This window comes from Furipterus horrens, unplaced genomic scaffold (assembly GCF_987537825.1).
Source record: "Furipterus horrens unplaced genomic scaffold, mFurHor1.1.pri manual_scaffold_3, whole genome shotgun sequence".
In the NCBI taxonomy this organism is placed as follows: Eukaryota; Metazoa; Chordata; class Mammalia; order Chiroptera; family Furipteridae; genus Furipterus; species Furipterus horrens.
In genome coordinates this window covers 94,003,911-94,017,262 of record NW_028327173.1, presented here as the reverse complement: position 1 = coordinate 94,017,262, position 13,352 = coordinate 94,003,911, and the positions used below count along the sequence as shown (strand labels likewise).

The 13,352-nt window shown below is 38.5% G+C and overlaps 1 pseudogene; it reads right to left on the bottom strand.

The window, feature by feature from the left end:
* Positions 1 to 9,459: 9,459 nt before the first annotated feature.
* On the bottom strand, positions 9,460 to 10,048 carry LOC150015512 (large ribosomal subunit protein uL30 pseudogene; annotated as a pseudogene).
* Positions 10,049 to 13,352: the final 3,304 nt, after the last annotated feature.

Below are 13,352 nucleotides of genomic sequence, written 5' to 3'. Positions count from 1 at the left end.
GCTCATTAAAGCCTGAAGGATGAGAACAGAGGTACCCCTGGCAGAGAGCCAGCACCACCTGACAGATGTGAGAGTGAGGCCGTATTGGAACTGTCCAGTGACTATGACCCCATGAGTGATCCTACAGAGAAGGCTGCCAATGGATCTCAGCTTGATTTGGTAGTGAAAGGAACAGGGTGCAGACACAAATTAGCAGGGCAAAAAATTGAATTTAGTGAAGCAAATATTTGTTAGAGAAATGGCCACAAATACGTGAAATTTTGCATATTTGTAAAGAAACAAGCAATTTATTTCATTTACTTCAATCTCGTATGTAAATAAAAAAATATGATTTTAAAATGTGTCTAAATGAAGCTAGAACAGAGGTAGGTTGGATCATAATTATTTTTGGATTTTTAGACCATACTGTCTTTGTCCCACCTACTCATCTCTGCCATTGTTGTGCAAAAGCAGCCACAGATGATAAGTAAACAAATGAGCCCTAGGCTGTGTTCCAGTCAAACTTTAGGTGTAAGAGTAGGCGCAGACCAGCTTTGGTTCAGGGTCACAGTTTGTCCACCCCTGTTCTAAAAAAACTTCTTTTAATAGTTTTAAGTAAAAATTTTAAGTGGTTCAAAAGCATTGCCATAGTTTAATTGGCAAGCTTTGTATTTCTCAATGATACAAAAAAATATGGGTCTTATAATAAGTGGTATTTGGATTCAATAAAACACAGTGTATTGATATATCATGTGTAAGAAATATGGTCTCATATAATCTAACTTGATGGAAACAAATAGCCAGAATTTAGCAGGTGAACATCCTTTGAAGTTTTGGTCAGCACTGTAACTGAAGCTCAGTTTGGTGGGGCAATATATAACATGATATGCAAAACTTGATGAAACTTCATTAAGAAAGTCTAGATTTTAGAGTAAGATAATTCAGTGAAGGATAAAATGAAAGCATAAGCATAAATTTATGTTTAAAAGGCTCCTGCTCTGTTGCTGGAATAGCCCACACTGCCTCTGACATCATTCTACTTATCACCATTAGTCCTATGAAATGGTAAACAATCAGCTTTGGCATGAAGGTTGTCTTTACAATTCTTCATTACCTAATGGGATTGTTACAGAATCCCTGGGCTGCTCCAATTGAAAACAAACCCACGGGCTCTTTAGTTAGGGGCCCGATTGCCCGCCGCCAAAATTGTAACTCTCAATACCAGAGTTTAGTGAAAAGAAAAAGAATTGTTTATTTAACAGTTATATAGATTTAGTTATTTGCGGATGTCTGTTGTTAAGTCTTATGTTCTTTCAAACACCCATAAACACATATTCTTGCCTCCCCCCTACCAAACCAGGCTAGCTTTAGAAAAGTTAGAGAAACCGTTTCCCTACTTTCCAAACACAGTTCAGCTTTACCAGTAGCTGCCAATCATTCAATTCTGATTGGGGAGGTCCTTTCTGTGCTGTGGTGCCCTCCAGCTCTCAATGCAGAACCTCTTGGATTCTCAGCCTCCTTGCAAACTGCCTTCTTCCTGCAAACCGCATGGATCTCCTCTCCTCAAAACCGCATGGCGAGAGCCTCTTAAAGCAGCCTGGAGACCCTTTCTCCAAACCACATGGAGGGAGCACACGAGAGCCAGAGCTTCTTAAAGCAGCCTGGAGACCCCTTCTCCAAGCCACATGGAGAACTTAGCTTCTTTATTCCGCATGGAGAAGGCCCCTTCACCAAGCCGCATGGAGGGGGCAGGAGAGTGAGAGCGCAAGAGAGAGCCAGGTGAGAGAGAGAGAGAGAGAGCTAAAATGTCCAAAGCTGCTTATATATCCCTGACTGCGTCCTCTGATGCAGTGGGCATTGCAAACAGTTCTGACCATTCACGGAACCTTACGTAGGCTCTGTGTGCTTTTTCCATACTGTCCCCTGGTTCAAGACTCCTCCCATCTACCTGAGACTTTGGATGCATTAAAGACATTTTGCATAAAAAAGACACTAGCTACCAGCCTCAGGCATGTGGAGACTTTCTGAAAGCTCCTTCCTTCTCCCCATCCCCCAGCCGCAAACTCTGGGGATTTTTGGACTCCTTTGTTTCTGTAACAGGATGAGCTAACTTGGAAAATAACAAATGCTGGGATGTAGGGCAGAGGAAGCAAGAATGTCTGTTATCTCTGATTGTTGGAGAATGATGATCTTTCAGAGTTTTCTGGGTTAGCAATGATGGGGACTGTCTAGTGTGAGCAGAGAATCTCGTGCACATGACAGTAACCAGACAGTAGCAAACTGAGTAAGCAAAGCAATGGTTATAACCAGTTGGAACAAATTACAGCTGCAAAGAGGGCAAGGTGGTCTAAGTTCCTAAAAAAAAAAAATGAAAGTAAGAAATAAACACAGATGCTTACATAATTTAACCTTGTTTATAAATATTATGGGTTGCTATAGATAGGGAGAGGCCTCTACTAAAGTTCTGGGTAATGGCAATATTATCAGTCACCGTTGTGGCCCTACAAAGTTCTTAGATTGTTCAAGTCCTTCTGTTGAGAGTTAATGGTAAGTGTCCTAATTGATTGTGATAAACCTCCTTTAGGCCCATTTTGTGGAACATTGGGCTTTGTAGTTCTGTTTGTGATTATCTTGTCCAGGGAGATGAGCATCCAACAGCTAGAGATATAAGAAAGCAACAGGCCTTGTACTCATCACTGATTGATGACCACAGCTTGGGAAAATGCTTAATTTCTGATGCTGCCACATTTTGCTGTGTTAAGAAAGAGAAAGCCATTGAAGCAATGCAATGGAATCCCCAGCATCCGATGTGGCAACTTTAGCATGGTGTGGGCCAATCATCAGTAGATCTTTCCTTTGATTGATTAACCCACAGGGACATGGGGACCGAAGGATTAGGCTTTTCCTTGTGATGAAAGAGGGAGGAAATATTGAGGACTGAGCCTCACTGTCAGGGTTCCCCCTGGGAAATAATTGAGACTTGGAGCCCTGCACAAACAGGCAAAGGAAACGAATCCTGTAAAAACTGACCAGAAAACCGGGAAAGCTGGGTGCATACATGCCTCAATGCTATAGCCAGTGGGCCACAGTGGGAATCGGGCCATGAGAAAATGCCCTATGTCCTTTGAAGCTTGCCCTGTTCTTTTACCTCACTTGATCACTTTATCATACCAGCAGCAGAGGTTTTAACTTTAACTCAAAATGAACTTACCCTCCCTATTTTATGGCCATCTGAAGTCTTTGTGTCCAACACACCCTGACCTGAGGGAGATCTCAACATTCCTTCAATTGTTATGCCTGAACAGTATCTGTTTTCTGTAATCAGCACTGTTTAACATTGATTGATAAGCTTTGTGCATGCTATATGGCCTTAAGCTTACTGCACTCAATAAAGGACCTTGGAGGAAGGCAATCAAGGCATTTGTCTTTCAGACATTTGCTGGCCTTCTCTCCCCTAGCACAAGGTGCCTGGGAAGTCTTCATTTCATCCAGGATACCAGGGGAACTCTACGGGTGGGGGTCCCCCACCCCCCCAACCCCCTGGGGCCTGTGGGAATGTACACTGATTGCCATAGGATGCTTTTAGACTTAATAGTATGCTTCAGCTTTGCCTGAATGGACTTCAACTGGGGTTTTAGCAGCAGAGTCCAAAGGCCATCAGGAGTCCTACAGTTATTGCGATGTGACCTGTCTTGGAAACCAGGAGTGGGGAGTACAGGAAAAACTGATGTGTGGCTGGCATCATTACAGTATTCCCTCACTTATCATGGTACTACATTCTAGATCCCCCACCCCTGCAATAGGTGAAAATCTGCGAAGTAGGAACCTTACATTTATTTTAGTATTTATATATATTTTAAGGCTTTATAAACCCTTCCCACACACTTATAGACCATTCTCAGTCCCTTATTAACCTTTTCCACACTTTTATAAACACTACTTATGTCCTTAAACATATTCTATACTCTTAAACCTACATGACTTAAACAATATACGTGTACAGTACCACAAAATCCCACGATATAGAGAAAAATCCGCAATAAATAGATAAAATCTTTTTAAAAATCTCATGATACAGTGAGGCCGCGATAAGTGAACCGAGGTAAGAGAGGGACTACTGTACTTCCTTTATCTTCTATCCCTTCAATAAACAGGCTGCTGCTTCCAGAGTCTGGGTGTTGTATAGAGGGCACTTGGTTTTGTCTGCCCAGCTTATCTTTTCTAGACAGTGCTTTTCTGAGTCTTATCTTGAGATTCTGATGAGGCCTTTTCTATCCTTCCTGACCCTTCCTTTCTGATCACAGTTGATGACCGGTCTAGGAGCAGACTCCAACCCAGTCTAAGCCATAGTATCTGCCTCAGCTGATTGGTAGGAATGATCTCATGACCTAAGTTGAAACTATCAGTTCTTTTCTGGAGTTTCTGAAGAAATACAGTCCTTCTCATGTGGTGAAGCTGGGAGGGATGGGACACAGGAGCAGCTGTAGCAATGTTTCCTGCTGTGGGGTACAGTAATTAATGAGAGAAGCAGAAATGCTAGAGGGAGAAAGTCATGTCATGTTTTATTCTCTAGTGTTTCATTTTCTGAACCCCTGTTAATTTCAGGAATCATGAAGTTTGTGATAAAATTCCTTTTTTAGTTCAGTTTCCCTCATTGGAACTCAAAGTGCCCTAATTTAATAAAGTTCTTCATTTGGCCATCGCATGTGGACAAGTTAGAAAGTACAGTAATGTTTTTCATTTTTATTCCACTAGTTAACTCCCTCCTAGGCCGCATGTTCTTCTACCTGTACATTTTCCTCAGAGCTAGTTTATCCATTCTCATTCCATTCTACTCTATGCATACTGTCCAAGTAGCCCACATTTATTTTTGCAGCACAAGCCTTTCTTTTGAACTCCACATTGTGTATCTTACTATTTACTTGATTACTCATCTTGACTATCAAATAGGCATTCTAAACTTACCATGTTGCAATGGATCATTCTTAGTTTTTTATCTATGTCAATAAATGTCATATTCTATCAACCAGTTGTAAGTACTTGGGTATCTCCCTGCCCTTAATATTTAGGGACTTGGACCTCAGAGAGGGGCAATGAACAACTTTATAGATTCATTGCTATTACTGCTTTTGACTCTGGGGACAGGTGATGATTGGTGCTGCAGGATGGCAGAAGCAGATTCACCTGCTGTGGCTGCCCTCACAGATTCTAGAAGCAGAACACTTTTACAGCAGACTTAAAAAATTGTGTGTGCTATAATACACATCACATAAAATTTACCATCTTAACCATTTTAAGAGTACAGTTTAGTGACATTAAGTACATTCACATTGTTGTGCAGTTATTACTACAATCCATCCACAGAACTCTTTTCATTTTGCGAAACTTATACTTTGTATCCACCAAACAATAACTCCCTATTTTCTTCTCTTCCTAGCCTCTGGCAACCACTGTTCTACTTTATGTCTCTATGGATTTGCCTATTCTGGGTATTTCATATCAATGGCATTACATAAATCACACTATAAGTGACTCTTTGTCAACCTCAAATTTCTCTACCTGTCTACAAATGCACAACTACCACCCTAGGATAAACCTCCAGCCTCTCTTGCAGGACAGCTGCAATTTTTCTTACTGCATTTCCCACTTATGCTCCTATCTCTCTTCAAGCTATGCTGATCAAATAGTTGTCTTAGAACTGGTCATAGGGCTGGTTAATCACTGAGTTGCCAGCAACCCCAGTGAATACATAGGTCTGGGTTGGACCTGAAGTTTTCAATTCTAAAAAGCTCCCAGGTAAGGCTGCTGCTAGTGGTGGTCCTGACACCTCTCCCCACACCAAGAACATAGATTCAGGAGCCTTTTAGCAAACTACAGCCCAAAACAGTTCAGGAGAAAATAGAAACATCTAAGTTTATGACCAGAAGTGCTCAAATAAAACATGCTTCAAAGGAATAGGAACCTCTAAAGAACAAGATCCAGACAACACAACCACAAATGACTCTGATGAATAAAGGTGGGAAGTTGCTCATTAAACTTACAAAATGCAAAGGAGTTATTTGATAGTCTTGGTTCTAAAATGATAGTGATAGAAGGACATATAAGTAAAAGCAAATATAGTGATGTAAAATACAGCATAGAAAATATAGTCAATAATATTGTACTATGTATGGTGTCAGGTGAGTCCTAGATTTATTGAGGTGTTCATTTAATAAGTTATATAAACATCTAATCACTATGTTGTAACTGAAACTAGTACAATATTGAATGTCACCTGTATTTGAAAAATAAAAGAAATAAAATGAATAGTGTAAACCCATGTGTGTATTAGGAAAGAAAGTATGGTCTTGAATGAGCTAAGTCCTGCAGAAATTAGAAGGAAACAAAAGGGCTTCTTCAGTTATGTTCAATACAAAGAGAGAAAGAAAGGAATAGATTTAAGTTTCAAAAGCTAATTGTTCTAGAAAAGCCATAACAGTCTTTAAAAAGAAGAACTAAATTGGAGGACTCAATATTTCATGATTTCAAAATTTACTACAAAGCAACAGTAATAAAGACTCTTTGATAGTACAGGAATAGATATGGATCAATAGAAAAAAAATCACCAGCCCACCAAGTTACAATTATGGTCATCTGATTTTTCAGTAAGGTTGTCATGACAATTTGATGGGGAAAGAATAATCATTTCAACAAATGATTCTAGAATAATTGACTACCTACATGGAAAAGAATGAATTCAGACCCCTATCTCACATCATTGAAAAAATTAAATCATGTTCTGATGAAATTTCATATCTTCAAAGTCAAAGCTAAAATTCTAAATTTTTAAAAAAGATTTGTTATTTATTTTAGAGAGAGGAGAAGGTAGGGAGAAAGAAAGGGAAAGAAACATCGACGTGTAAGACAAACATTGATCAGTTGCCTCTTGCATGTGCCTCAACGGGGGACCAGACCCACAACCTAGGCATATGCCCTGACCAGGAATTGGAACTAAAAACCTTTGGCTTTGCAGGATGATGCTCAACCAACTGAGCCATGCCAGCCATATCCCTAGAAGTTTTATATAGAAAAAAAGACTAGATTACTTATAAAAGAAAAAATCTTGGTAACGAATTCCTCATTAGTGACACTTGATACTAAAAGTGATCAAAGCAAAGTTCTAAGGGAAATTATTTTAAATTCAGAATTATCTTTCCAATTAATCTATCATTCAAGAGTGAAATCAATGCAAGAAAACAAAAAGTTTATACCACTTCCAGAACACTTATTAAATAATTATTCAAGAATGTACTCCAACTCAATAAAAAGTAATCTAAGAGAGCAGTGGAATACAAGGAGAAAATAGCAAACAAAAATAAGTTAAACTCAGTTAATTCTTAAGTATTTGTTGATTGCATTGGTTTGAGGCTCATGATAATGTGAAGAAAATTTCCCTAAAAACAGAGGTAGGCTGGTATGGCTCAGTGGATTGAGTGCCAGCCTGTGAACAAAAACGTTGCTGGCTTGATTCCTGGTCAGGGCAACGCTTGGGTTGTGGGTCAGTTTCCCATTTGGGGGCTTGCGAGAGGCAACTAACCGATGTTTCTCTCCTTCTCTTTCTCCTTCCCTTCCCCTCTCTAAAAATAAATAAATAAAATCTTTTAAAAATTTTTTAAAAAAGAGGCAGAGCCCCTGGCCAGCTACCTTAGTTGGTTAGAATGTTGTCTGGATATGCCAAGGTTTGATCTTCACTCAGGACACATACAAGAATCAACCAATAAATGCATAAATAAGTGGAACAGCAAATTGTCTCTCTGTCTCTGTCTCTCTCTTTCTTTCTCAAAATCATTTTAAAAAATAGAAGTAGAAATGTTCTATTCTTCCTTCTGCCCTAATTTCTACTTATGACAGAAAGGATCTCTCTTAGAAAAGATATATGTATTTTAGACATAACTTACAACACTGGAAAACAATGAAGAGTAACATCAGAAGCTCCTTTGGAAGACATAGAGCGTATGGGACAGCATTAAAAGTAAATCGGCCCTGGCTGGTGTGGCTCAGTGGATTGAGCACTGGCCTGTGAACTGAAAGGTCACCAGTTCAACTCCCAGTCAGGGCACATGCCTGTGTTGCAAGCTGGGTCACCAGCTGGGGATGTATGAGAGGCAACCAATCAATGTTTCTCTCCCTCTATTTCTCTTTCCCGTCCCCTCTCTATAAAAATAAAATCTTTAAAAAAATCAAAGTCCAAATCTTATGGAAGAGATGCATCTGGTTAGAATAGGAAGGGTCCTGAGATTGTATTACACTCAGAAGCAGAAGGAAGTCTTGGAAGAAAGAAGATGGAACGTGGGGCAAATGTTAATTGGTTGGAAAACTAAATTATGAAAAACCTACTAAGTCAGTCCTCTCTTTCATCCTCCACTTACATTAAGCAACAGGAAAGAGAAGCATTTGTACCAGGTTGGAACAGTGAGTGTAGAATCAGAGCAAGGGTCAGCAGTCATGCTCCATAGACCGAGTCAGCCTGTGACCTATTTTTTTTTAATTTTATTTTTTGGTTTTTCTTTTATTTTTGGGTTTTTCAATTACAGTTGTCCCATTTATCCCCCATTGCTCCCCCCCACCCAGCCCACCCCTTCTCCCGCAGTCATATCCCTCCCCGTCGTCCATGTCCATGAGTCATTCATACACGTTCCTTGACTAGACCCTTCCCTTATTTATCTTTTTGTATTGCCTGCAAAGTGACTATGGTTTTTGCATTTTACATTTTTTTACACTTTACATGTACATTTTTACATTTAAAGCATTAAACTAGAAAAACAAAGAATATATAACAGAGACCCTATATGGCCTGCAAAACCTAAAATATTACTATTGGGCCCTTTATAGAAAATGTTTGCTGGCCCTTGGTGTCAATATCTGGGAATGAGAAGTTGTGCAATATCTAAGTGGCTGGCTAGTGACACTCAGGAGGAATGATAGCAAAGATAAACATGAAAGGGCATAATGACTTCTATCTGAAAGCATAGTTTTTCCTTTCCCCAAAATCACATACTGTGTTGAATATAATTAGTGTCCACAGATAGGAGGACATGGAATCTTGAACATAAAAAAGCAGACATACCAACAAATATCAACAACAACTGAAGAAAACTAAACCACAAAAGAAACATCAAATTCAATAAACATAAGCACCAACACCTAAGAAATCAATTAATAAAGGCAACTAAAATAGAATTAATAGAGACATCCAGTTTTTTGGTATTTATACTTGCAAATTAGTACTAGGATTAGTTTGTAAAGTTCTGTTAAGAGTCCTGTTGTGATTTTTATTGGATCTGCATGGAATTTATAAATTAATTTGGAATTATTGCCATCTTTAAAATATAGAACCGTTTGATCCATTGAAATGGGATAGCATTCCATTTTCTTTTTCAGTTTAAAAGCAGTCACTGTTTATTAACTGACCAGATTACAAAAATGACCATGGTAGATACTTTAGTTCATTCTTCTAATAAGCCTGTTGACTTGGTCTTCCCTGTTACCAGCATCTCCACTTTCTGCAAAATGGGTGGTCTTTTTCTTCATTCCTCCTCATAGAGAAGATAATTTGAAGGGCCACAGGAAGTTGTTTGCTTCTTTGAAGCATTTTCCAACAGTATGGTTCCCGTGAATTAGATGCTCCATGCATATGATGTCATATTTACCAAGAGATCAAGCAATCAATGCATTATCTGTCAGGGCAATTTTGTTTTTTGTTGATTTTGCTTTAACCATGCTTGTAGATCAATTCAGGTTTGGGTACCACCATGCAATATATCCTCAGCATGTTGAGCTTAAAGGAGGTACCATTGAAGATCTGGTGAAGACAAAGAAGCTGCAGCACCTTTCAGACCTTTGGACTCACATCATTGATTCCTCTGATCCTGATGACAAATGCCAATTTGGGTTCTGCAGGTACATAGAAGTTTCCAACTTTTCTTGCTATTCTAGCCATTTGAATCTCAGTTCTGTACATCTGCCTGTATTCCTTGTTATAGTGCTTAGCTTTCTCATAGATAAACTTCCTCATTGCCTTTTGAAGCATCTTTAGTGCAAACTACTTTCTCAGACACTTGATCTTCAGCTCTGCAAAATTCCTTTGTTTTGTTTTTTTTTAAGGGTTTCTGGCATTGCCAGAACCTTCTTCTTCTTTTTCTCTTTTGTACCCTCCATGGTTCTGGCTGGAAAATAGGGCATTCTATTTTAAACTCTTTTATAAAAATTTTAAATTATCTGTTAAGACCTTACACATCATTTGTTAAATTTATCCTTAGTTACTTGTGATTTTTTTTAATCAATGCTGTTACTATACTTTGCTGATATATGTGAACACCATTCACTTATATATAATGATCTTATATAGCAACCTGCTAATCTTGTTTATTGATTCTAGAAGCTTTCTTGTAGACTCTTAGCTTATTTTCTATCTAGACAAGCATGCTGTCTGAAATAATGACAAATTAATTACTTCTTCAATTTTTATACCTTCTTTTTCTTTCCTTATTTATCTGGCTACAATTTCCTTTAAAATAACAGTGATAGTGGATATCTTTATTGAAGAAAATGCTTCTGAAATTCCACATTCCACTATTGTGTTTGCAGTAGGTTTTGGGTAAGAAGTTATAAATTCGGCTTACTTATGAGTTTTCTCAACCTTATCTTCTTTGCTTTTTTGGAACCAAACCAGGTCCATAGACATTCTTACTGCCAGCCCAGACATCTTGATCTCATTGATGTACAAAAAGGGAGAATTTTTGATTCTGAGAGTGTCCCTCACCTTGGATAAAAATACTTCGCTGGCTCTTTCTGAGGTTTGTAGAAATACACACATGCCCTATCTGTTTCTGTCCACATACACTAGGGTTTGATTTTTGCTGCTTTGAAAGCCTTTCCACATACTTAGTGGATTACTTTTGATTCCTTTTAGTTTATCGAAGTTAGTGTTTCTAGTTCTCATTCTCCTGGCTTTTGGATATTATCCTCAAAAGGGGACTACTAATATTTTATTGATGTATTCCAATAAAAATCACAGCTGGATCCTAGTACTAATTTGCATATGTAAAGACCAAAAATACTCAAGAAAATTTTAACCATAATAAGAAAAATTATTGTATTACTATTAGGAAGATAGACCAATGAAAAATAATAGAGAGTTTAGAAACTGACCCAAGGAACTTAAAATGGGAAGAAAATAGCACTAAAAATCAGCACTATGCAATAAATGGTATTGGAAACATTGGCTACCCATATCGGTAAAGATAATATTAAATTTATTACTTATACCTCACAAATAATGTCCAGATATATTAAAGTGGTAAATGTGGAAATCAAAAACAGCCAAATTGTTCATAGAAAATATGGGAGAATGTTTTTATGGTCTTAGGGTAGGTAAGAAAGGTTAAAATGTACAGACCAGTTCAGTATCAGTTTGATTAAAGTAAGGGAAGGGAGTGGGGTAAGAGGGACAGGTGAGGAGGGAGGGGCAACTGTTGGGTAGATCATGCAGCAACCTCCAGGCTTTAATCTGAGAGACTTTTCTGGCAAAGTGACAAAAGAGCTTGAAGCAGGAAAGTATTCTTATCAGATTAGTGCTTTCAAATATTACCCAGGCTGCCAAATGGATTGCAGGGGGACAGGAGGAGATATTAGGAGACCACTTAGGAAGCGATTACAGGAGAGCAAACGATGATGGTGGCTTGGATTAGAATGATTGCAGAGTTAATGATGAGAAGATAATAGTTTCAAGAAATAAGTAGCCTATCTAATCAGCAAGACCTTGTGTTTAATCAAATTTGTAGGATGAAGAAGAATCAGTGTCATCTTAGGGTGTGTTAATTTTAAGGTACCATATGCTATGATTGAAGGTTTAAATTTGGGATTTTCTGTGTATAAATGGTAATTAAAGCCACAAGGGTAGAGGAGGCAACTGAGTGCAAGGCACAAATGGTGGCCATGGGCTGTCCATGTCATTGTGTACAGCCTACCAGCTATGAATTATTTTTACATGTTTAAATGACTGGAGAAAAAATTCAAAAGAAGAATATTTTTGACATATGAAGATTACATAAAATTTATATTTCATGTCTGTAAATAAAATTTTATTGAAACGCATCCACACCTACTTATTGGCAACTTTTAAGCCATAATGGCAGAGTTTAGTAGTCGTGATGGAAACCCAGAGATTGTATGATCTGCAATGCCTAAATTATTTGTTCTGCGACCATTTACAGAAACTTTGCTGACCCCTAAACTTAGACAAAGACCATAGAATTAGAAGTGAAGAGGTCCTCAGGCCGCCTTCTGTGAAATGCCCACATCAGTGGTTTATTAGAAAATCATGAACTGACAAAAGCCACTAAGGACTTGTCAGAGAAGAACAAACAGGATGTGGGCACAGGCACCACTGTGCCTGCGAGAGCACAGCAGCTAAAGCAAGCTCTTGTGTTTTATTTTATTTATTTTTACTTTTTCTTAGGATGGAAGAACTTGAGTATATTTAAATGCAAAAATGAAAGAAGCCATTAAAATGTGATAGGTGTAAGACTCAGAAGAGAAAGAATCATCATCAGAACAAGTTTCCTGAGAAAGAAGTTTCCTCTTTGCCTGTCTCAAGTGTACACGTCCAGTTTATTTTCTCTCAGCCTAGAATATTTTTTTATATTTTATTTATTTATTTTTAGAGAGAGGGGAAGGGAGGGAGAAAAAGAGGAAGACAAACATCAATGCGCGAGAGACATATTGGTTGCCTCTTGCACAACCCCAACTGGGGACCTGGCCCACAACCCAGGCCTGTGCCCTGACTGGGAATCGAACTGGCAGCCTTTTAGTTCACAGGCCAGTGCTCAGTTCACTGAGCCACATTAGTCAGGACTCTCTGCCTACAATTTTTTTTAAGCAACGTCCACCTCACCCTTGTTTCTTCTAGTCCGACATCCCATTTGTCCTTCAGATAACCTTTCTGTCATTGCTTTATTAAGGTCTTTTTTAATTCATTCTACCCCCACTCAATCTAGATTAGACCCTAACTGCCTGGATGAAGGACAAGATCCAGAGCACAGAGGGAGGAAAGGATCTTGGATGGAAAGGTTCTTCTCCACCATTGAAGAAAAAACAGAATGTGTGTAAACTCAAACAGGAAGCTGAAGAAATTTTCATCTGATTGCCTTTATTTACTCTGTTAATTTGGAGGCAAGACTATCTGTAGAAAGTGAGGTTGTCCTGGAGCCTGGAGATTTGAGAAGAGTGGAGAAAGTTTGAAATAGTCATTGCAGGTAGTGGAGATGGGCTGATTATTAAAACATCGCAGTAAGAGGCTGGATGGTTTTGAGGTCGCAGCTGAATTGATAGAA